This window comes from Lygodium microphyllum, chromosome 24, assembly GCF_053477565.2.
Source record: "Lygodium microphyllum isolate KBCC chromosome 24, Lygodium_microphyllum_v1.1.10, whole genome shotgun sequence".
Taxonomy (NCBI): Eukaryota; Viridiplantae; Streptophyta; class Polypodiopsida; order Schizaeales; family Lygodiaceae; genus Lygodium; species Lygodium microphyllum.
The window spans coordinates 92,091,969-92,117,401 of record NC_141158.1 but is presented as its reverse complement, the minus strand read 5'-3'; the positions used below and the strand labels follow the sequence as shown (position 1 = coordinate 92,117,401).

Here is a 25,433-nt window from a genome sequence, read left to right as displayed (position 1 = left end):
CTACTTCAGTATAATGCTCTTGACAATCCAACGGATCGTTGGGATAGAACAAGTGTTTTGCAACATGGCTGATGCAACATTTTAACTTATAGTTCACACATCTCGGCTTCTTTGCGAGCATTATGGTATACACGGGAAGTTAAAAAGATGGAGGCCGCTTTTCTGTGTGTGAAATGCTATGGAAGAAAGAGTGGCTAAAAAAACAAAAGGGGATTGTGAATAGTAAATGGTAAGAAAAGCAAAAAGGCTATTTGGGGGAAAAAAAGGAAGCTTTTCTAGAAAAAAGAAGGAGCTTTTTTGAATGGGTGAAGGAGGGAAAATAGACGAGGAAGCAGAATAGAGAGGGACGCAGAAAAACTGAGGGGAGTTCAGAATGAAGAACATAGGGGATGATGCGGGAAGAGAAGGACGGCCAGCATTCAGAAGGTACCCTCTGACGAAGATGTGCGTGATCTAAAATATTCCTGGAATTTCCGAGTGGCTCAAGTTAGCTCCAGAAAGACAAGAATGCTACTGTGACAGAGAGGTTGAAGGTGAAGAATGACGAGGATGAAGAGAGGACGTCACTGTTGAAGATAAAGAGAAATAAGATCAGACGGAGGACTACGAAGAGAAAAAGATGACGAGGCTACTGCGAATAAAGGATCGACGGGGGAAGGGGGACACGCTTTCAGAAAGAAATCGAGGACTTGAAGACGAATAGCTCATGGGCACAGTCTAAGTTTGATGATAAAACAGGCACGTCTATTGTGAATGGTTCACATGATACTGCAAAATTGGCAGGGCTTTTGGAAATTTTCATTAAGAAGTATGTGCAGTGCTATGGATGTGGGAATCCTGAAATCGGAATTCAGATTTCGAAAAGCCAGCTGATCACTCTCAAGTGTGCTGCGTGTGGTTTTATCTCAGATGTGGACATGAGAGACAAGCTTACAACATTCATACTGAAAAATCCTCCAGAGACAAAGAAGTCAGGGAAGGAGAAGAAGAATCTACGCAAGGCAGAGAAAGAGCGGTTAAAAGAAGGCGAGGCAGTTGATGAGGAACAAAAGAAGGCTAAGAAGGAGTTTAAGAAGAAAAAAAGTCATGATGAAGTTTCCAAAATCTCCAGAAAAAAATCTACAGCTTCTGATGAAGAAGAGCACTCTCCTGCAGCCAGCCAAGCTGATGAAGAGGAACCTGTTGTAGAGAGTGATGATGGCGTGGAGTGGCAGACTGATACATCACTTGCTGCTGCTTAGAAACGCATCAAAGAACAACTGACTGCTGCCACAAGTGAGATGGTTATGCTGGGAAATGGAAGCCATGATGTAGAAGAAATGACAGAGAAGGTAAATGTTAAGGAGGTGAAAGTGCCGAACAAAAATTCTATCAGTGTCAAGCATGCTGAACCTGAGGCTGAGAAAGTTGAGTCAAAGATGGTGAAGAAGGTGGAAGATAAATTTCACTCAACACCAACTGAGATGCTGAATACTGTTCGCAAAGTATTGAGCCCAATTTTCATGATACATACCTTAAAATTTTGGATAAGATAAACTCCAAGGTTTTACATAAGGAGGTGGTAACCATGTATGAAAACTGCAAGGTTCTTTAAAGGTTACAGAAACAGCCCATCATAACAATATAATATCACCTATTCATCCCATTCAGCTTGGAGTAACCCTGAAAACTTGATGATTGAGCTCACTAAAAAGAGAGTCATATACCATCAGTGGATTACAAGAATGGTATTGGTATACTTTACCCGTATGACATGCTAAAGCTAAAACAGAATTTAGTGATTGAAATCTGGAATTATTGTATGGTTAATATATGTCTCAGAGTTGAATGCTAGAACCATCTCTGACATTGGATTATTTATTTGTTTGATCTTCCATCTTGATATATATCAAGGTCTTCTGAAGACGCGACTATGCTTTCGTAAACCCTTTGACACCGCAGTAGATAGGTTTTCTACGTGTTGGATGATGGAGTGCACGCGTGCATATATGTCACACAGATGATCTGACGCATGCAAGGCACTCAAGAGTGGGCCTGCAAAGCCCGAGTGGCTAGATGCTAACAACTGGTGTCGACTGAGGGAGAAGGCTACAAATTCTCTAGGATGTTGAAGACAGTAGCGCGAGGTGGCGAGGGCACGACTAGAGGCCGGAGTGGTCCATCATCTTAGGAGTGGTGGCCACAAGACATATCTGGAAATACCATATTGGGGAGTATGGGAATTTCCCATAAGTTTGGGACACGTGGTCAAATATTTGGATTTGTCATAACTAGAACATTATAAATCCAAATTGAGCGCTCTATAGCTCAATATATTCCATTTTTCAAACACTTTCCAATGATAGGTCACATCATATAGTTTTGAGAAACTTATGGGCATGCTATCCGGATGCCACCTTTTTAGTATTCAAAAAATGAGAATTGGGAGATTCCCAAACTCACTAATATTGTGTTTGGAGGACTTTGTAAGTTTTTCTTTTGTTTTGCTTGCTTTTTTCTTTGCAATATCCTTTGTACTGACAATCATGTTTCTAACAGTTAGTATTTTGTTTCCTTTGTAGCACTCCATTACAAATCAGGATTCGACTGGCCTTAAGACTCGATATGCAGAGAGGCACGGTCTCACTGCATTGATCGATCGATTGTATGGACATGGCGGCCCTGTAAGTCACTCATCTTTCTTGTCCGTAGTTACCATGTTTAATTAAAATGCATTATTGTATGGTGAACTGATGTGTAGTTGTTTCTTTTTTTGCAGAGTCCGTTCGATCCTCCTTTGCGGTGGGACAAGCTTTCGGATGGCGATGATCTATAGCTCGCCCTTGGATCCCTGGAGCTCACATACCCTTCTTTTTTGGTCACGTAATCTGTGTAGATATTTTCTATGTAGTAGTGATATCTTGCCATGATTGTACCAATCACTTTCATTATGTGATCATGTATTTATTTCATGTATTAGTGTTATGATTTAAGTACACTTTGTCTTTATTTACACGAGCATTGTATATAGTGCAAAAACTATTTTGTATGGCCAAATAAAGCACATAATGCTATATGTGGCAGGCAGCTTGACGCAAATAACGACACTGATAATGACACTAATACCAACTATTCTATGGCATCGCCAATAACGACGCTTTTTGCAACAATGGAGGAAATTTTCTTTATTTACATTTTCATCACTTTTAACATTGGTATAAGGCCTATATCTTGTAGTGCATGAGCGGCCTCCAAACCATGAAATACGTGTCTCCAAAAGCGTGATTCTATGCGTAAGTAATAGATTCATTTGTTTTATGATAGGTGTTTGATGGTGTTATTTGAAAATGATTGCCTTTTATTGATAATGCTGAAATCTATCAAAAATCTTGTAGAAATCTAGAAGATCTAGTCGTTTAATAATCTATGCCAAAACATGCAAAACCCACAATTATGCGATTTTCATAGAAATTATAAAGTTTGGGGGTCTTGTTGTGATTTTGGGGTTCATGTGGATGAGAATGAATATAAAATAAATTTTTAGTGATTGTGATCAGTCCCAATCCATAAAACAGAAATATCAAAATTTTTATCTAAATAAATGAAGAAAAATAGTGGAAATTTGAGAAAAAATAGGTTTTTATGTTAGAAAATTAAGAAAAAATATGATTTATGTTTGTGGATGTATGACATGACTGGAACATGAGGGATAATCCTCCATTCAGCCTTGTCTTTTTGTTAAAGTATAGTTTTTACCTCTTTTACAAGAAAAACACATTAAAAAATGCCTCCTACACCTATTAACCCTTGCATAACCTAAATGGTAGGGAGAAGGAGGGGTTTTAAGGGTGATTAGTCACTGATAACATTCAAAATTGTGATCTATTTACTTGTTCATGCCTTATAAGACTTATAATTTAAGTTTAAGAGGGTCTAGCATCATGAGAAGGCTCGGTGCTGACACCCTTAGCAATGCAGCATTACATGTAGACTGAAATCATTGAAAGAAATGGCTTTGCACTTCACAATGCTAATTTTTAAATCATAAAATGATTGAGAACTATGGTTCATACATAGTTGAATTGCATGTAACTCATCGTGTTATTCCTAGATGCATTGCAATTGTATTTATACATATGACCTATGTGGACTATGTGAGATACCTAAGCTGTAGGTTCAGACGAGCGGTGGTTTTTTTAGCGACTGTTTAGTGAGGAAAATATCTATATCTCCTAGAAAATTTGAAAACAAGAGTGGAGTTTGTAATGTACATCCTATTTGTCTTAGTAGATGGGCCAATCCTTGAGGTGGTGTAGGAGAGCTACAACAGGGCCGTGGCATTCAGCCAAGGGATGCCTCCTTCTGTCTATGCTTACGAGGTGTTTTACACCAATATATGTGTAGGGACTCCCTCTGAGGAGTGTGGGTAGGCTTCACCATTGGATTACAATCCAAAACAAATGTGAAATTCATGATAGAAGCTAGGGCAGTGTGTCCCTTAGTAGACGCCCTTGGCTGCGAGGCCGAGGGGGTGTGTTCTTTGAGTGTAGAGAGGCCCGACTAGTGGATAGGCCATTTTTGGGCCCATTCTAGGTCGCGACAGGGGCTGTTCAAATTTAAAACACACGACGGAGAGGGTACGCCCATCCCATTGCATGTTATGACCCGAGCACAAGCGAAGCAATCCATCATATCACTGCCCTAGTAACCTAGATGCAGCCTTAATAGGAAAAAAGAATCATAGGCGAAGGAAGAAGAGAACTAAGGCAAAGGTTATGCTTAAGACGAAGAGTGCCATGACATTATCCATAGGAAAAAGAGTCACAAATGCAGATGCAAAAACATCCGCTTGGAAGACTGGAAAAAATGAGAGTGCTAAGGTTGGGGAGTGCCCTAACCCAAAGCACCAGCTTGAAGCCCTAGATAAGGTCAAGGAGTGGGTGAGAGAATCCCAAGAGCACTTAAAGGACAAAGAGCCCACATTAGAAGATGAAATCAATGAGCTCTCTAGTGTGAGCACATCGGTCTCTCCAACTTGGCTAAAGTCAAGAGATGCACCTGCACCACGAGCAGTATTGCATATGCTTTGCCAGACTAGCCAAGCATGGTCTTCAAGAGAGAATCCATTGTCTTTTTCAACAAGATGCGGATTGGGCTGCATTCAAAAAATCCCTACACGAAGAATTCTTCTTACAAGACTCTGGCCTTATGACGAAGAAAAGTTTCATTGAATGGATTGAAAAACTCAACAAAGGTTTAGCTGCAACAGCTCTGTACCATGAGTTTGAAAGTAAATTTGGACAACTTGATGGTGAAGACCAACAAAGTATGGAAGGTCAGAAGATTGAATTATTCCTTAAGGATGCAGATGCCATTCTGCAAGAAAAGCTTACTGATCATCTAGAAGATGCTACCTCCAAATCAGGAGTCAAGACTACATGGGCAGATGTTACTGATGTAGTTAACATGATTGCTCGAAGAGAGCGGATGCGACTACGATTGGGCTCTACTTCAACTTCAACAACTCCATTGATGGAGCTTGTTCCACCTTCAAAATCCCGTATTCCTTTGACTAATCAACCAACTCTTTCTTCTTCTATTCCTTCTAAAAATGATGTAATGGATGAACTCATTAAAAGCATGTGTGACCTTCATCTAAATCTTACAGAAATTAGTTCCAAGGTGGAGAAGCTAGATGTCAAAGTTGAAGAACGAGGACGATCATCAACTCAAAGACCCATGAGAGAAGGCTTTAAGAGGCATTGTATTTGGTGCGACAACCAACAACATGACAAGAGGGAGTATTCTACCTTCCATGAGGCTGAAGCACAGAAGCTCGTCTTTTGGAAAGATAGAAAAATTCATGCAACTGAAATTGGTCTTCCAGTGGAGCCAAATTTTGGCAATGGTGGAATGAAGAAAAGATTAGAAAATTTAGCTGTAATGAATGCCTACGCAGCAATTGATGCAGCTACCTATGGGCTGCAAATTGAGCCAACTAAATCAAGTTTGAAAGCATGTAAAGCTAATGTGCAATCTAAAGTATGGATACAAGCACTAGATCAAAAAGAAACGTGGTAAAGCAACCAAAGAAGATTTGGCTAACGTCAATCAGTACATTCAAGGAATAACTAGTTGAAAAGAATCGATAGATTCTTTTTCTACCTTTGCACATTTGGCTAACATCAATCATAAAGAAGTCTTGATTGAAGAAAAGAGAAGAAGAGAAGATGAACCAGGGCCTTCCTCTTCTAGCCCTCCAAAATGGGTAACTAGAAGAACACCTGAACAACCAAAGCTTGCTTAAAATATAACCCCAGATCAAGAGATGGAAGATGCACCACAAACAAAGAAGATCGAAGGAGAGGAAGGCAAGCAGCTAGGCTACAAATTGCAGTCTGACATTGAATTTGCAACCGATCTCAAACGAGTCCTAGAAGAACGAATTCACCTTAGGAATAATTCATGGAATTACCAAACGTGAATTCCATGATGTAATTATTAATGTAATAAAAAGGAAAAGACAATATGTTGGTGATGAAGTTGAAGAAACAGTACATGCTTTTTTGTAAGTTCTTCCAGTTTTTATGTAGGATGAAGAGAAGGTGACTTCACAAGGAATTCATCTTGAAGCAGTTAAAGAATTAATTCCAGCAATTGAAGCTGAAGATAAAGAAAGCATTAATGCAAAAATTAAAGAAGTGAAAGCTGAAAATGTAATGGTCATCTGGTCCAAACCAATTGGGTAGCCCACCTCTCAAAAAGAAGGCCGTCTACAGCATATGTATGAGGAGGAAGAGGCTCGGTTCATTCCAAGCAGTCACTACTCCCATACGCATTGGGCAAGAGCAACAATGGAGACAGTCGTCAAAATTGGGGAAAAAGAAACACCATGTATTGCACTTTTAGACCATGACTCGGAGATAAATGTCATGGCAAAGTGGCAGATGGCCCATAGATGTTGATCCAGGATGGCAAATGAGAGCTGCAAACAACTCTTTTGAAGAGTTATATGCTACATGTCCTAATGTGAAGGTAACTATTGAAGACATAAAAGACACTTTTCACCTTTTTGTTCAAGACTCTTGTAGTTACCCTATCATTCTTGGGCAACCTTACATTTCTGAAGCCCGCTTGGAAACAAAAGTTCTCGATGATGGTTCTTCCTATGCTCTAATCTAAAGCAAGGATAATGAATGAGCTATCCAATTTCTTACTATGTGTATTAACCATCTTTGAAACAGAGATTGACTACATGATTATCCTATGCCTTCTAATGCCCGAGAATTCAAGGGTTTTCGGGCTGCACTACTATAAAAGGAGGCTATGGTAGTGCATCATGTAAAAAGATTGAACCTCCTTATGCTACAGAAACTGTGTCTCTAGCAAATTTGTATGTATGTACAGCCAATAGTATGGAGTGTTATAAGTCTCTTTTGTCCATGACTAAAGCTGAAAGAAAATATTTATGTCATGTAAAAAGGGAGCTGAAAAATTATGACATGATAGTTGAAAATGAAGATATTTCGAGCTTTTTTTTAAACTGATTACTACTGACACATTGGCTAAAATATATGCAACTGCTCATGCAAAAAATCAGGCTGAAAATCAGTCCATAGAAGTATGTACATTGGATTTTTATCAAACAATTCAAGAATTTGTTGAGCAGGAAGACATTGGTTTACTCAACAAGGCTGAAGTGCAAGTGGAGACAAACTACAAGACGATGGATAAGAAAGTCAAACCTGTGGCAGTCCCACTGCCTCCTGAAAGTGAAGGGCTTGCTGATAGGGCAGCAAATCAGCCAAGTCTTCGTGATCTTTCCAACATTGGTCACAAGTTCTCATTTGAAAGTATAAAAGAGCTCAAAATAGGTGAAAATTCTTTCCTTTTGCCGGTTGAAAAACACTCTTTTTTACAAATGCTAATGAAACATGGAAAAGCTTTTGCATTTTAGCCAAGTGAGATAGGCTATGTGGACCCAAATATTGTGGCTCCTATGGTCATTTTTACAGTTCCACATGTATCTTGGAACCTCAAACCTATTCTTGTTCCAAGGGCACATTTTCCCAAATTACTGAAACTTCTAAATGAAAAGATTAGAATGAAGATTTTGGAACCTTCTTCAGCACCTTACTCAAACCGATGGTTTATTGTGCCTAAGAAAAATGGATCTTTACGATTCATTCAAGATCTATAGCCTATCAATTGTGTCACAATTCGAAATGTTGGTTCGGGTCCAATTGTTGATGTGTTTGCTGAAGCTTTTGCAAATAGAGCAATTTATTCTATGGGTGACCTATATTCATGATATGACCAATTTTAGCTTTCATTAGAAAGTCAAGACATTACCACAATGAAGACACCTCTTGGATTGGTCCGCATGTGTACTCTACCGCAAGGTGCAACAAATTCCATAGCCCATATGATGAATGCCATGCACAAAGTCTTAAGGGACTTTGTTCCACAACTTACTCTTCCATTTCTTGATGATGTACCTATCAAGGGGAATGAAGTCAATGAAAAGAATGAGGAGCTTGAAGAAGATGGCTGCAGGACATTTATAGTTAACCATATTCATGGTTGTGACAAGATTTTGGCAAGGCTAGAGGAGGTACATCTTACCCTTTCTAGAGCTAAGTTGATTTTTAAAGTAGAAAAAGTCCTAGTGGTCGGACATCTATGTGGCCCCTACGGATATAAACCCTCACCAATCAAGATAGATGCCATTAGCAGAATGCAAGAAAAATGCACAAATATCTCAAAGGTGAGAAGATTTCTTGGGGCATGTGTATTCTATCTCATATGGATACCACATTTTGCTCATGTAGTCGAAAATCTTTATCAATTATTAAGAAAAGACCAAAGATTCTCTTGGAATAAAGAGCATACTCTCACTATGTGTAAATTAAAGAAGCTGTTAATTTCATCCCCCACTCTCAAAAGGGCTAATTATTCAAATGGTCAACCCATCATCCTTACTGTGGATACAAGTCCCATTGGGATAGGATGGGATGTTGGCCAAGAGGATCTTGAAGGTAACAGGTATGCAATTTGTTTTGGAGCAAAAGTTCTCAATGAACGTCAAAGAAGGTATGCACAAGTAAAAAGGGAATTGTGGGGAGTTGTAACAGCATTAAAGTGTGATTGTGAATACTTTAAAGTGCTTCTATAGTGGTAGAAACTGATTGTCTTCCACTCTTGGGCATGACTGACAATTGCTCTACACACGACATTGCTATGCTAATATGGATTGCGTATATTAAATCTATCAACCCCGAATTAAAGCATATTGCAAGAAAGGAGAATCTAGTTACTAACATGCTATCACCTGCAAGATATGACAATGAAGAAGAGCTGATGGAAGAAGATGAAGCTGAAGAATCTATACTTGCTTAATTTCATTCCATGGCTGCTGAAAATACATTTTCAATTATTGCATATACTAGTCCAAATCTGAAAACAATAGGATGGTCAACTAGAAGCCAGCATGATCATTGCATTGCTCAAGTTCTAGTTCATTTCCTTGAAGAAGATTATGAAGAAGATTTCAATCAATATTTGAGCACAATGAAGAAGAAGGAGACTTGGACTGATGAGGAGTTCAAGCATATCAATAGGAAATCTTATGGTTTTTTTCTTAAAGAAGGACATCTATGGAAGCATGCAAAGAAGAAGAAAGGAGCACCTGTCCGAGTTGTAGGTAACAAAAGGTTGCAACAATAGATAATGAAGGAATTTCATGAAAGCTTGTGGGCAGGACAAAGAGGCATATGGGGCCTTTAGTAAAGTCAAAGAAAAATACTGGTGGCAAAACATGTATCGGGACATAGCACATTTTGTTGAAACCTATTATGTGTGTCTATGGTCAAGCATCGAGATGGGTTACAACCGACTTATCCCTTATCTATACATTATAGATGGGTTATTGATCTTGTAACCATGCCTACAAGAATATGGAATATGTGGTATTTAGTGCTTGCAAGAGAGGATCTAACCAATCAAGTTGAAGGCAAAGCCTTAACAACCAAATCCACTCAAGCTGTTTGTCATTTTTTGCTTGAAGAAGTGTTTTGTAGATATGGTTGTGTGGGTAAAGTAATTGTAGATAGAGGAGAGTTGGATGCTGATGAGGCACGCAACTTCTTTGCTCAATTGGGTATTAAGTTGGCTTTAACATCAGCCTAAAACCCTGAAGGCAATGGAAAGAGTGAGAGAGGTCATCAACCTATTCTCAAAGCTCTAGCAAAGTCTTGTAGAGGAAAGATCAAAGAATGGCCTAAAATGCTACCTTTTGAATTATGGGCTGACCGAACTACTCACAATTCAGTGACCCGTTATATGCCAGCTAAATTTATGCATGGACAACAACCAATTATGCCAATTGAAGAATCTATTCTCACATGGAGTCTTCTACCTTGGGAGGAAGGCATCAGTAGAGAAGAGTTGTTGACTTTGTGCATATGGCAGCTAGAAAGAAGGTCTAAAGATGTTCAAGCAGCTATTGAGAAGCTAAAGATAGCAAGACTAAAAAGCAAAATAAGATTTGATAAGTGACATCGACTTTGGCCAAGAGAAATTCAAGCAAATGACTGGGTGTTTGTCTATGATAGTAGCCTAGACTATCAATACAGTGCTTCTAGGAAAATGGTAAAGCGCTGGTTTGGCCCATATGTGGTAAAGGTTGTTTATGACAATGTCACATATTCATTGGCTGAATTGGATGGAACAAGCATGAAGATATCCATAGCTGGAAAAAGAATCAAGCTCTTCAAATGAATAGAAAGTTCAACATATGAACTAGAAGACTTGAATATAATTCAAGAGCATGAAGACATAGAGGAAGAAGACAAGGCAGAAGATGAAGACATTGACATGACAGAAGATACTTCTTCTGACACTACAAATTTGTAAGACTTTGGCACATGCCAGAGGATGTGCAAGTTAGGAGGGGGTGGATGTCGTGCGGCTACACGCACACCGTGTAAAAAAAATCTAGAGTGTGGCTTCCTTTTAGATTTAGAGAGCCAATGCCACTTTAGGCATTAGTGTTAGTGTCCATGGTTCAAAATATTAGATTTTTGGACAAGTTTTTAGTCAATTTTTTATATTCTAGATATTATCTCTTATAAAAATCCATAAAAACTATAGACAACTTCTAGATTAGGATGACATGTAAAAGAAAGCATGTAGCTTTAAGCCAATTTAAGAGGATTTTATGTAAAAAGAGAGATTGACGAAATCACGCGATGCGCGATCGCTGTTTTCTAGCAATGAATAGCACTCCGAAGTGGGAGATGGAGTGATCTACTGGCTAAGTTTTGGCTAGATGTCGTGGTATTTCACCCCCCTTTCAAAGCTAATGAAAGCATCAGATTGGCAATTTGAGCAACATAGAGGAAGGTATTATTTTGTACACGTTTTGTCTATTAGAGTTATATTTTCTCATAATGCTGAAAGAAACTGACAAGCTTCATCTCTGTTAGTATTCTTCTATATTTTCTAATTCTTTTTGGGAGTATTCTTCTACATCTTCAATCACTTTGAACCCCTTCTCTTTTTTCTACTCCTCTCCCTAAACCTACCTTCACCCTGGTGTCTCTTATCTTCAAGAACTTGGCTTGAAACCTTCAACTCCTCTCTTATCTCTTCCATCTTCGAAGTAAAAGCTCTTAAACCCCCATACATTCTTCTCTTGCCAAACCCCTATGGTGACCTTCAACCCTACGCGCTGCAACACCATGGCACTATAACTATGCGGCAAGAAGAGGAAACCCGCTAAGTAGAGGTTGAGTTGAGTCTTGAGTTGGTGGAGAGAGCATTGGGCCTCACCAACAAAGTCAAGAGATAGCCCAAAAGGGATGTGTATAACATGCTGGGAATGGACAAGATTCTGGTCCACACCAATGGCAGCATCAGCCTCGTCGACATCCCAAATCCAAAAGTCCAATAGATGGTGCATGCCTTGTTCTCCAGTCATATGTACAACACACTAATGAGCTCGATCAATGTACCAATGCTAGAAAGCATTGCAACCAAATCCCTGGATGAAGTGAACCTGAATGGCCTCCTACAAAAAATGATCAAAACCTCAACAAAAGCATTGCTCATAGGTAGAAGACCAATAGGTGGAGAGTCCCCAAAAACCAATGCAAGGAAGAAGTCATCCTCTAAGGCCTCAACCATAGGATTTGGTGGGGTATTGATGGCCATCATCTAGGAGCACTAGGAGAGCCGATTGGTTACCGTTCCATGACCATGAACAATCTAGTGAGAGAACGGTAAGTGAGGAATGAGAGAATGAGACAGTCTAGCCAAGGAGGGGCTAAGAAGTAGAAGAAAAGGATTCCCCAAAAGATTATTGAAGAAGAGAGAAGGAAGAAAGGAAAAACCAACTTCCTCAAGGTTTAAAAGGAGTCCAAGAAGTCCAAAGAGGAGAGAAAAAGAAAGCCAGATGAAGAGCTTGCAGAGCTTAGAAGAAAAGAAGATGAGGACTTGGCCAAGACCAATCCACATGTTGATAGAGAAACGCTCCAAGGACGAGGAGTTGACTACCGAGAGCCTTTTTAGAGAAGAAGGCCCAAGTGCCAAACATCATACCACCCTTGGTGGCATAAGGCAAGGGCAAGGGCTTACTTCACTCAGTATCACCTGCTTTTGTGCCAACTACCCAACCTACCACAACCACTCGAAGCACTACGCCCAAGGTAGATGCCAGTAACCTCATGGCCTGGGTACAGTTCCTCTGGTGGGTAGGGCATATGAAACAACCCTGTATGTGAGTGTAGGAACCCCGATAACTGGACTTAAGGGACCACCAGCTAAAATTCCAATCGAGGCAAGACCCCAAAAAGCAAAAGATGGAGGCCTCTACCACTTCCATCCCAACGGCCATGCTGCCTTCCATAGGCTATGACAAATACATCAAAGAGTTTCTCTCATAACTCAAGAAAGAAAAGGATTTCCTGATACTGATAGTTTCAAGGTTGTCGAGTATTTCATAGTTGTTTTTGCTTCAACACTCTTGATACTTTAGGTTAGGTTTTCTCACGGATTCATACGTGGGTGAACTCGTAATATTGACACTCTCACTAATATAATCATTAATATTAGCATTGCATTGTTTTCAAAGCAAGAAAATATTATACTCATATTCTATGGTTTAATTGACAATGTTATCTAAAAAGATCAATTTTCATTTAGCTATGTCTTAAGTGCAATGCTGGCTGTTTTTCTGAAAACTTTATTCTAGGCAATGCAAAAATCATAGTTTTCTTTCATCTTTCAGACATCGAATTATATTTCCACGCACCTAATTTATGCATGTCTAGTATATATTTTTCTTTGTAATTTTTCGTTGATTACTAAATGATTTTCTATAAATTATCATAAAATTCATATGCATATGTTTATCATTAGCAAAATGAAATCGAGATAGTCATTTTCAAGGGAAAAGTATAAAATAGTCTATTTCCTAACAACATCTACCTTTTTTGTTATTATAATAACATGCATCATTAATAAAATAACAATAAATATCTCAAAATAAATCATAATTAAGATATTTTCTTAATAACAAGTATATAATCCTTTTCCAAGTGAAAGATTATTTTCACTGAATAGCTAATTATTATATTACTTAGGTTATTTTCCTAAGCAACAGTTCATATGTATTTTATCTAGAATGTGTTTATAATCATTTAAAGCCAAATATAGCGATAAACTTATAAAATGTTAATTTTTTTCAAATCGATGAGATGTTACCTCTCTTAGCTTTGCAACAATGGGGGTTTCACCAATTCCTACCACGTCATTTTCTCCATCGACTACGATCCTTGCTTCCCTTGATTCAAATGAGATTTTTGAATTTTTGTGACCTCATGGAGCCATCGGATGTTAAGCAAAATTGACGTGGTAGTTCAGGGAGAGTTGGTGGTCATCCAAAAAAATTTCACCAGTGTTTCGCTTAGCAATATGGTTGTATGTGGTTGTATGGGATGAAGGCATAGCAAGGGGTAGAGAAAATAAAAATGAGATGGAAGGGGGATATTTTCCTCTTTCAGGGCTCAAGATTCAATGGATAAGAGAAGTGGAGAAATTTTTCCATCATCGAGAGGTCTTCCTTCTTGCTTTCTTTGTGAAGGAGAGGGGGGTGTATTTATAGTAGGCATGAGGGTGAGCATACAGTCAACTCATTATTTTGGCTAATTCTCAAGAGCCAATTGAGCTTTATTAAAAATGCATTTTGATTGTCTATCTATTGGATGGTGGCATGGGGATGATTATTTTATGCTTTCTCTCCCTCCAAGTGTCAAAATGTCATGAATTTGGCCTATTTTTTCAAAAATGTCTTTTTTTCTTCAAAATGACTTCATCTGGTGATTTTTGACCAAGTTATCTCATGACTTATCTAGTTTATAAAGTCATGTCATAGCCTTTGATATTTAACTTAATCAATATCATGCTCGTTCTTGCTCATTCTTCATCTACCGATTAAGGCTTTTGCGATTTGTCTTGCGATTATGAAATCAATGTGATCTTCAACGTATTAAATGGAATCGGGAATGCCAAATCAAATATAATGCGAGAAAATTTATATGATCAAGTCATTGTAATATTATTTAGAGATGACATTTGCACTTAGCATATCAATGATCATTATAATCCTCACATAGCCACTAACTTATCACTTATTATATTTGGTTAGTTACCCTTATCTATAGTCGGCATAGTTATAGTACCAATTGATTAGTATAGTTAGTTATGCACTTTTTGACTTAGTAGGCCACTTTTTATTATATCTTATCTACACTTTATGTATATTGTATTGTGTGAGGAAGAAAGATGAAAAACTAGCAAGATTATATTTTGGCCTCCATCTCTCTTTTGTGTTCTTGAATGAGCTTCTTCTTGGATGTATTTTGTGTGTTCAATGCAATACCTCAAGCGTCCCCCAGTATATGCAGGTCATGACATATACATCATGCCTACTAAGGATTTCTTCTCTTATCATAAGATTGGCCTAGGATTAATGTGAACATAATTGGAGGCCCGTCTGGTTCCACACCACCATAGTAGGAAGGAGCCTTCCTCAAACATTTTTCATTCATGTTCTAGGAGGTGATCTCATACTCTAGAATATAATATACATTCAAAACCTAATAAGACTCTAAAAAAGATTATGATTCTAGTCATAATTATCCCATTATATTTTCCATCAACAACATCTTTCATAGCCATGATAGTTCTCTTCCATCACATCTGCAAATTGTCATCCAAAGCATAAGTATTCTACCAAATAGTAACTCCAAAACAATCCACTTGTATTTACAACATGTTCAAGTTGATACAATCTCATAATCCCTATGTTTAATCACACATATCCATGCATGCACAATGGTCATCAGTCTCAAATTGTCATCATTGCATGATTTCTATCTTCACTAATAACATGTCCATATAAGTACAACATACAATTCAAAAAATCATTACCTCTCCATAGTTCAACTATTGCAATTCTATAATTGCATGATTCCTATCTTCAATTATAGCACTTTCATACAATCACAATGTATAGTTTAAGAAATCATTATACATATTATTCATCTTTCTATTTCAAGTATCCTTGTCAGATTGGAAAATCATGCAAAACTCTAAACAATCCACTTCCCTAATAAGATAGTATCGTGACATGAGCTCTCATGGTTTCCTTATCTTCTCTTGATAATGGATTTACTTCAAACACTTCCGAATTTTTTTCCTAGAGTGAGATTAATGATAATCATCTATCCAATAAGATCATTATTGATGTATCTAGGTGTAAACCTTTAATCTTCCCATTACATCTTATGAGTGATAGGTATTATTATCATGATCTATAAATGGCCTTACTTTTTCCTATCAACTAAGCCCTTCATATTTTTTCATTTAATTTACCATTCTTCTTTTGTTTGCTTTGGACCTTCAGTTCACCTAGGCATCATAGCCCATGTGGTAAGCGGCTATGGCATGTTATCCCACATCTAAATAGAAAATCATCTCCCTTGGCAAGAGGTGATGTTGAAAAGAGTTGAAATGGGTCTTGCATGAACTAGGCCAAATAGTATCCAGCTTGGTGCAAAGGATAGAATAAAGCAAGGTGTGTGTCCTAGGATGTGTAGAAAACTAGAATACGCATGATAAAGGGCATGAAGTGGGAGAGAGGCAATTGAGGCCCCATGCAAAAAGGCTAGACGAGTTTACATGATTGGAATTATCACCTAATTTGTTTGTATTACACTCTATGTACAAGTTTTAATATATGATGTTTCACTTTGGATGTACTTTTGACATTTGTCACTTAATGACTATGGAACTAAAAACCCATATGAAGGTTTTGTCAATAATGATAGGATGTGTAGAAAACTAGAATACGCATGATAAAGGGCATGAAGTGGGAGAGAGACAATTGAGGCCCCATGCAAAAAGGCTAGACGAGTTTACATGATTGGACTTATCACCTAATTTGTTTGTAATACACTCTATGTACAAGTTTTAATATATGATGTTTCACTTTGGATGTACTTTTGACATTTGTCACTTATTAATGACTATGGAACTAGAAACCCATATGAAGGTTTTGTCAATAATGATAGTGTATATCATTTGTATTAGGATAATCTCACTAAGCATCCACACATATTGACTATTCTTTATATTGTAACAATACCATTGGTTAGTGCAAGCAAGAAGGCAAGGTCTCTAAACCCATTTGATAGTACTAGCTCTTGTTTTCCCTCATTTAGATTTTATGTATAACAATATTTCTCCTTTGCATATGAGCAATAACAAACATTCTTCTAGTGCACCCATTTGAGTTCTCGGAAAATAATTTGAAAGGGCACATTCTGCCTATTAATTTGCATGTTTAAATTTGATAACTTTAAATTTCAACACTAGAAAGTGAATAATTTACTCAGCATGGTCATGTCTATCTCTAGGCTTGTGCTTAGAATATCTATTTAAAGCTCTCTAATAATCACAAAAAAGTGAATACTCGATAAGGCCATGTCTATCTCTAGGCTTATGTTTAGAATGTCTATTTGAAGCTCTTTGATAATCACAAAAAGACCTTATAAAATATATATTTTTTCAATAATAGCCCTCTCATGGTGAGCATTCACATAGCATGTTTGAGTTGCAAATCCTAGGGCTTTAGAGTTGATTGATGTGATGGGGTACTTTCTCTTAGTGTTGCTCATGGGATAAATGAATGCATGTTTTATTAGACATTAAGTTTGAAATTTTTTAATTGAAATTTTCACCTTTAAAAAAAGATGTGTAATATGTGTAAGTGTGATGGAAGATGGTCTATCATGACCAAATAATAGTCAATCGTTCTTAAATAATAGTCAATTTCCATACAATGGAAGACATTTAATGTGAACAATTGGAATATCCATGTGTGGAAAAGAATAATGGCACTTTCGCATCATTGGCACTTTAAGAGTTTGGAATGAATTCTTAGGGGATAAAATGTAGTTTGCAACATTTTTAAAAACTTACAAAAAAGAAACTTACCAAAAGAAAACCATTTCTTTGTGAGTTGTCTCTCATTGACCCATGAGGAAACAAAGAAAAACATCTTTTGTTTCTTGAATGAAATGCCATATTATTTTTTCATAACTTTAGTGGCAGTTCTCTCACATGTTTGATATATTTTTCCCTTTTGTATTTTATTTGAGTGGTAAACATTGTAGGCAATGCAATTCACATGTTAATTTGCATTAAGCTTAAATTGAAAAATGCTTGGAGTGGAAAGAAAGAAATGGACATTGAACTTTTTGAGTGACATCCTTATCTACAATCACCCTTTAATGAAGCCTTTCATTATAAAGCAATATCATTTCGTGCAATTCTACTTTCATATGAAGTGTTCCATGTTCACATTGTGTTATGCAAAGGTAATTGTTGATTTGCTTCACAATACTTTTGGAAGAGCATCAACTTGCTTTTAATAGGGATGCATAAGAATTTTAGCATGTTTTCAAACTCTACAAGTGCCCTTATAAATTAATTAAGGCTTTACATAGATTGGCAAAACTAATTCTCAAACATAAAGCAAATTAAGGTCATGAGGGAAAATTGAATTCAAAGACACACCTTAGAATTATATAATGAGAGTGCTAGTGTGGGGTACTCTTTCCTCATCATTGGAAGTAAACATAATGTTATAGGATTTAATAGTGATCTTTTACACAAAATATCCAAGTCATTGCAAAACAACTTTGGTGATTGTGTGAAGTTATCATACAATGATATGCTCACATTGCTTGCAAGCCATATTTCATAATGTTATAGGATATAAGAGTGATCCTTTGCACACAATATCCAAGTCATTGCAAAACAACTTTGGTGAAAGTGTGAAGTTATCATACAATGATATGCTCACATTGCAAGCCATAATTCATAATGAGAGGAGAGAAGTTCCTCCATTTTTCCTTATGATCATGATTCTATGCTATGGGATGGGCATCTGCTTTGATACCATATTGGAAAAATGAGAGTACATTCAACTAGGCACATTCCATACTAAATCACTTAAGGGGGTTGGAACTAAAAAAATAGCCATGGGATAGATGCATAAGACTATACGTGTAGTAAGTGCAGATAGGCATTGATCATGAAACACTCTACCATGAAAATCATTAATGTTGAGCTACCTACATCTTGTCATTACAATTTTTCCTAGATTTGGTACAATTTTTGTAGTTCTAAATGATCATGCTTATTGTAGTGCATATAATGTTCAGGCCTTATCATTAGGCTTTTGTAGCCCATATAATCCCTGAATCATAGCCAAGAAGGATACCTCTCATAAGTCAAAGTTCTACCACTTAAAGAATCCCTGTAAAAATCATGGAAGATTGGGACATGGAATAAAGTTTTGTATACTCAAACAACATATACACAACAAGAAGAAACAACATGTATATATTAAGCTTTGTGTTGATCGTAATGGTTAGATATATATTATAGGCACCTCTTTTGTCTTTTATCCTCAAGTAAACTTCTAGATGTCTCTTTGTTTATATTTTCTATAGTTTTGGTTATCTTGGATTTTGTAGAGAGGCATGAAACTCCAAACACTCTACATATTTGTATCTACCTATGTAATCCTTGATTTTGGAGAGAACTTAGAAACTCCAAAAAGTTTAGATGTTTGCTTTGTCTTAGAAATCCTAATTGGAGGAGAAAACCAAGATACTCCATCCATTTTAGTTATTCTATTTCAGTTTGATGTGGGAGTGCATGCCAACCTAACCAACTCTGTTTTTTTCTACCTTCTTTTTTAGCAAGGGTCCAAGGAGGGTGTTGAAATATGGCCCTTCAAATAGGCTCATAAGAATAGACTCTTAATTGAAGATAAGACGATGATCTCATTGCATATGCAATATAAATCTTGATTTCTAAATTCTCATGATCCTCTCAAAGATTTCATTGTGCTTCATTATAATTTATGTTAGCACCTTGTACGTCAGGTGCCACTGCAAGTTCTTCAACTTTGGTCATGATCTAAAGGTATAAACAATAATATGTGCATTAGTTTATTGTGATAAAACCATTAGGTTAATTGAATAAGAATCTAAAAATAAAAAATACATTGTATGTGATTTTGGGTTTAAAAATGCAAGCACGTTATGATCAAACACAACACAAGTACAAGAATCTTAAATCTTAAATTTGTTCTACAATGTGAGTAAGCCTCTCACTCAAATTCTTGATCCAAGAATGTTATTTGTTGAGCTAGTGAGATGTGGTGATTGAAATGAGGGCTAATGATTGAATTGTTAGTATGAGTATAAACCTCTAACACAACACAGATACAAGAAGTACAAATTTTAACTTCATTTTTTAAGTGTGAGATAAGCCTTTAACATACACCAGAATAAAATGTTTTATCACTTACACTTACTATTTCCTCGAATATTGATGATAGCAAATCCAAGCATGATGCCTTTACCTTGTGTTGTGAGTGTGAGTACAAGCTTCTAATGCAACACAACATGATATAAATGATTAATCCTTATATCCCAATATTAGAGGGTGAGACAAGCCTTTAACACACACTGAAAGAGACATTAAATTTAAAAAATACTTTTATAGTGTAAGGTAAATCTCCAACATAAAAAAATTATTTCAAGATTAAAAATATATTTTAAAAATTAAAAATATTTTTTTAAATGTGACATGAACCTCCAATATAATAAAAGCATTTAAAAATAATCAATAAGATTTAAAAAATATACATCTATTTTTTAAGTGTGAGGTAAACCTCAAATATTAAAAGAGTATTTGAAAATAATAGATAAGATTAAAGTATTAAAATAAGCAATAAAATATTACATATAAATCAATAGTCATTTGGCGAGAAGGATGCTAATTAAAAGATGTTTCTATAAGAGGGTTAAAAGAGTAGAGACTATATTTGAAAAGCTTTCAAAATGAGCCAAAAAACTTTCAAAACCTGCTTTTTCAATCTCAAGTTTTCCATTGAAAGATTTTTCAATCAGAATGACCTTCAATTAAAAAGGCTTCGATCAAAAACCTTTTTGACTGAAAATGCTTTTATTTGGCTATTCATTTAATATGTGGAAAAATGTCAAATAATGGGATAAAATATGTATAAATTTCACTATATAGATCAAATAATGCTATGTAGGTTGTAATCAATACCATATATCTACAAAAAGCCACAACTGACTAAGTAGGATTTAAACTTTGTAGTGAAACCATCAGGATTATATTTGCACCTTAGAACCCACTTGAAACATATGGCCTTCTTACTAAATGGTAGAGAAACTAGATCCCAATTGTTGTTTTAATGCAAGGCTATCATTTTGTCATGCATTGCATGATGCCAATCATCTCAATATGGTCCTTCAAGAGCTTGTTGGATGGGTTGGGGTATTATCTAGAAGGATGGGTGGTAACTCTAGATGGTGAAGTTCTCTTATGGTGAGTAAGGTATACATTGGTTATAGTGAATGTGATTAGCCATTTTTGTGATAAGAGGGGTTCCACCAATGGCTAGATAGAGATGTAATAGAGTAAAAGTGCCTAAATGCCTTAGCCAATATTTAGCCTACTAGGGTTAAGTATAAAAGGCTAAGTTGTAACTAGCCTAGCATCTTTTTACGATTTTACAACATTACATATTTGAGGTCTCAGCCTCCCACCATCTAAGAAGGTGCATACTCTTGGCCACCATAGCTTGGGATGCATACCATGCTACAGCCACACATCATTTGATTCTCAACCAACATTGGTAATATCATTTCATGTCTAGCCACCTTGGCTATGGTTTCTTGCCATTTTAGTGTATTTCTTGTATTTTTAGTTTAATGGCTTCATGTGGGAATTAGCTTCTTTACATTGGTATCAAAGCATAACTTTGATCCAATGGGAAGGTCATTTCCATGGTAAATCTGGTTAGAGTTTAGGCACAGAGTCACTGGAGGACAAGAACTAGTCACAGGATTTGACTCAGTTAAAACCATGACTAGTTAAGATCTCTGTAATAAGCCATGACTAAATTTGATGGTCTTGAAGAATGTCTAAAGAAATAATGGAAAATTCATGGTCATTTTGGTGGTTCATGGTCAATTTGGGACCATTTTGAAGGATTGTGGACTTAACGAAAGCCTAAGCAGGCTTTAGCTCTACCATGGCCATATCTCTTCATGCAACCTATAAGGGATGATTCTTGATACCCTGGGTAGCCTGTTGACTACCTATTTTCTTGATCTTCTGTAACGTGTCCACCTATTCACTCGTAGGACACGTCTTAGCAGCCCATCGGGAAGAGAGTCCAGAAAGCGCCGCCCGGCACTCCCTCAGAATGTCACAGGGTTTGCGATCTAGGTCTTCCCGAGTCTACCATGAAGCGGAAGCATTCCGGCCATTCCCACTTAGGACCGACCTGAATCAGGGTTTCCTAGTGGTCAAATTCCTAGAACGGTAGCTAGCGTAGGCGAACTTCTTTACGCAGAAACATCACGGTCGAAGCGGATTCATGCTGCACTTGGTTCAAGGAGAATGGAAAACAAGAGGGATGCAAAGCTCGACCTCTCTACCCATAAGGCATAGTCCCATTCCGTTCCCCTAAAACAGCATAAATCGGGACTCTAGTATCCTAGATTCTAGGTCATCGTTCCTTGCTGTCAATTTCCTTCGAGAAAACTTCTCGGCCAACAGGGACCACCCTTCCGTAGGACAGACCCATGGTCACATCCACCACACTTTCCTCAGGGTTGCTTTAGTTATCTAATTACCTACCACATTTAGTTTGACACGCAAAAACAGCTTCCTTAATTAGCCAATTAATCACCGATTCCTTCACGTAATCTTAGCACTAACATAGAAAAACAATGTCAAACAAGTTCCTTTTTAACAATTGATCTTATTTATCAGTATTTGGAATACATCATATAATCCAGCCCGAAGGCTATTCCATAATCCGCCCGAAGGCTATCCATAATCCGGGCAATCCAGCAATCCTCAGGGATTACTAATCCAAGTTTTCTCCCATAGACTAGTATGCGGGCCTCAAGATCCCACATCGGCCTCTTGTGCAGGACCCGGAGGCAAGGGATTTATGACCAGAGCCCCCCTGGCACTCAAGCGTCCTCCTGCTCCAAGTATCACCCACGGAGAGACCTCTCGTGGCAGGTTCGGTCCACATACCCGGCGTGGCTAACAACCCCCTTGGATAGGGTCAGGCAGATAGTCAGGGGTAACTGATGCTGCCTCTCCCTCCAGGCCTTCAACCTGAAGCATTAATTACTTTTCCATCTTTGGTTTCTTGAGCAAAGAAGTACAAACAGTGCTCCTAACTGTATAAACACAATCAATCCAATGGTCGTTTGTTTGGCCAACTACTAAGGTGTGAATACTTCTCTCCGAATGCATCCAGCATTCGATCCGGGATCAATTGCGACTTGGCAAGATCCCCAAGGTTTTTGTTGTTTGTTTACCCTTTTATCCTTGGGTTAGGGTTTATACCCTGTTAACCCAAATTAACAAACACCTTAGGTTCCTTAAACTAAGATAGTAAATCCTGGGCAACCTCGTCGCCCTAACTTGATTGGTCGATTTCTTGCTAGGCAATTCATAGTTACCCTATCTTGGCAATCCAGCCTCACAGAAGGGTGATGTAGCAAGATGACTACTCATCCTCTTGCAAATTAAACTTGTACTTAGAACCTGCCAACCTTGTTCCAAGGAGTGGCAAAATCTATCTTGTGATTTAAACACAAGCCATGTGACGTTGCAATTTGTTGCACGAGACAAGTGTCGCACCTAACTTGTGGGATCATTTCTCCCATCAAACGGCATTCCTTGGTCAAGAAATATGTTTGGTCAAGATGTAGGGTTTTGGGAGTCCTCTTGACCCAACCCAACCCTAACCCAACTAGGCCCTAGGGTTTCTAAACTGAATCAGAATTCTAGTATTAGGCCAATTTACCCTAGGGTAAAAACCCTAGATCGTTATTGTATGGGTGTCTAACTAGCCCTAACATTCCGTGAATGTGGGTAGGACCTTTGGGATCAAAAGTCTTGACTTGGCATCTCAAGTGCGATACTAGGCAGAATTTTTAGCGTACTAAACTCTAGCTAGCGCATTGAGGTAACCATCGTTTGAGTTACACCATTGCAAGTGAATTACCTAATTGAACTAATTGTCTTGCAACAAGAAGTGATCTTTCCTTAAAGATGCGAATATTTTTCCTAAAAGATGTAAATAATTGCAGGACATAATATTCCATGCAAATATGCGATTCATAGACTTTCCTTCTATGCAACTATAAAATGTACAATGACCATTTCTTTTCCTTGCCTAAACTATAAAGATTGATAATCTTTGGGCTAACTTGTATAAAATCTATGTTGATTTATCAAGAACTATGCTTATAAGCCTTTCGTTTAATGCAAATGAATTCAGGATTTAATATGAAATGCATCTTTTTATAAAACAACTTCGATAAAATAAGTTCATGCATGAGCGAATGTCATAGGACTATTATTGACTTAATCCGTCCTACAGCATTTAACCCAGCCTAGGATGAAATTAACATCGCATGCAACTTGCAAGGTACATAAATCCCTTTCATGCATGCAACTACATCGACAACATCTAATGGACGTCAATGATTATCTCGTACGAATCACAACTAGGAGATTATTATCTAAATGCATTATGCACTGTTCTTTTTTGTGAGGGAATCAAGGATGCATTTAGACAAATCCACCTTTTATGCAATATGCGTTTAGGATTGCAACTTGGAAGTGCAAGTATTTTCAAATGAACGACATGCACTAACTTCATAATGAATGAATAAATGCATTTAAATTTTCCTAAGAACCGTCATGCTTAACACATCCCCTTTCATGCGAGAGTACAATTGGAACCTAGGCATGAAGATTCGTAGCATTGTCCATGCATGAACTCGGGTTGGAGGCTCTCGCGTGTGCGCCTCGCATCTTTAGCTTTGGAGCCATCGATGATGTAGGGACTTAGACTCCGCGAATTCTCCTTGCCCTTATTCTCGATCTTCGAAACTCCTTCCAGGCTTTGGCAATTCAGCTCTAGAAACTGACTACTCCCCCTCACGCAGGAATTTCCTTTACAAGACGTGGTTTTAAGAAACCCGGGGAAGGTCATGTGTACAAGGCTTATGGAAGACTTATTTTAGAAGCTTCTAAAATAAGAAGCTTCTAAGCTTCTGAACAGAAGCTTACACGGAGAGATAAGATGATTGGGAGAGGGGGGGAAGATGACGATGAGCAGGAGGATGATGATGATAATGATTATGATGATGATGGTGCAGGCAGAGGCGAGGCGGCCTGGCATAGCAGTAGCGTGGCGTGGCATGGCGGCTGATGGCGGCAGCACGATGCAGGGCGGCAGCTCTCTCACTCTTCTCTCCCCTCCCTCAAGATTGGGGAGAGGGTGGTTTTATAGGGCTAAGGAGGGGGAGGGATAGCCACTCGTGAATCGGGCTGCATGCCACCTCCCCATGCCCTCCACAACGAATGCTTTTCTCACACTCCCTCTCCCTACCATGCATCAGCTGAGGGGAGGGGGTTATCATAAAAAATTTGCACAAAATTTAACCATTATCCCTTTACCTTTTCCCTTGAAGGGTGTTCTCGTGCAGCCTACGGGTTTTTAGCCTCGGCCTCTTTTGCATAACACGGCTGGAGTTTATTAACGCTCGAGGGTGGAGCATTTCGTCCAGGGTTCTTGTAGTCAGGGGTAGATTATTTTAAATTGCTCTTGCATGGGGCATGTGAGATCAAAAATCATTAATATTTCGTGTGGAAATATTACATTCTCTCCCCCTTAGAGGAATCGATATGTCCTCATCTCGAGAAGAACTGGGGGTATTGTTGGTTGAGAGTACTTTCATCCA

At 37.8% G+C, this 25,433-nt stretch overlaps 1 pseudogene; it reads left to right on the top strand.

Moving 5' to 3' along the window:
- The first annotated feature begins 373 nt into the window (after positions 1 to 373).
- On the top strand, positions 374 to 24,901 carry LOC148015363 (putative eukaryotic translation initiation factor 5-1 pseudogene; annotated as a pseudogene).
- Positions 24,902 to 25,433: the final 532 nt, after the last annotated feature.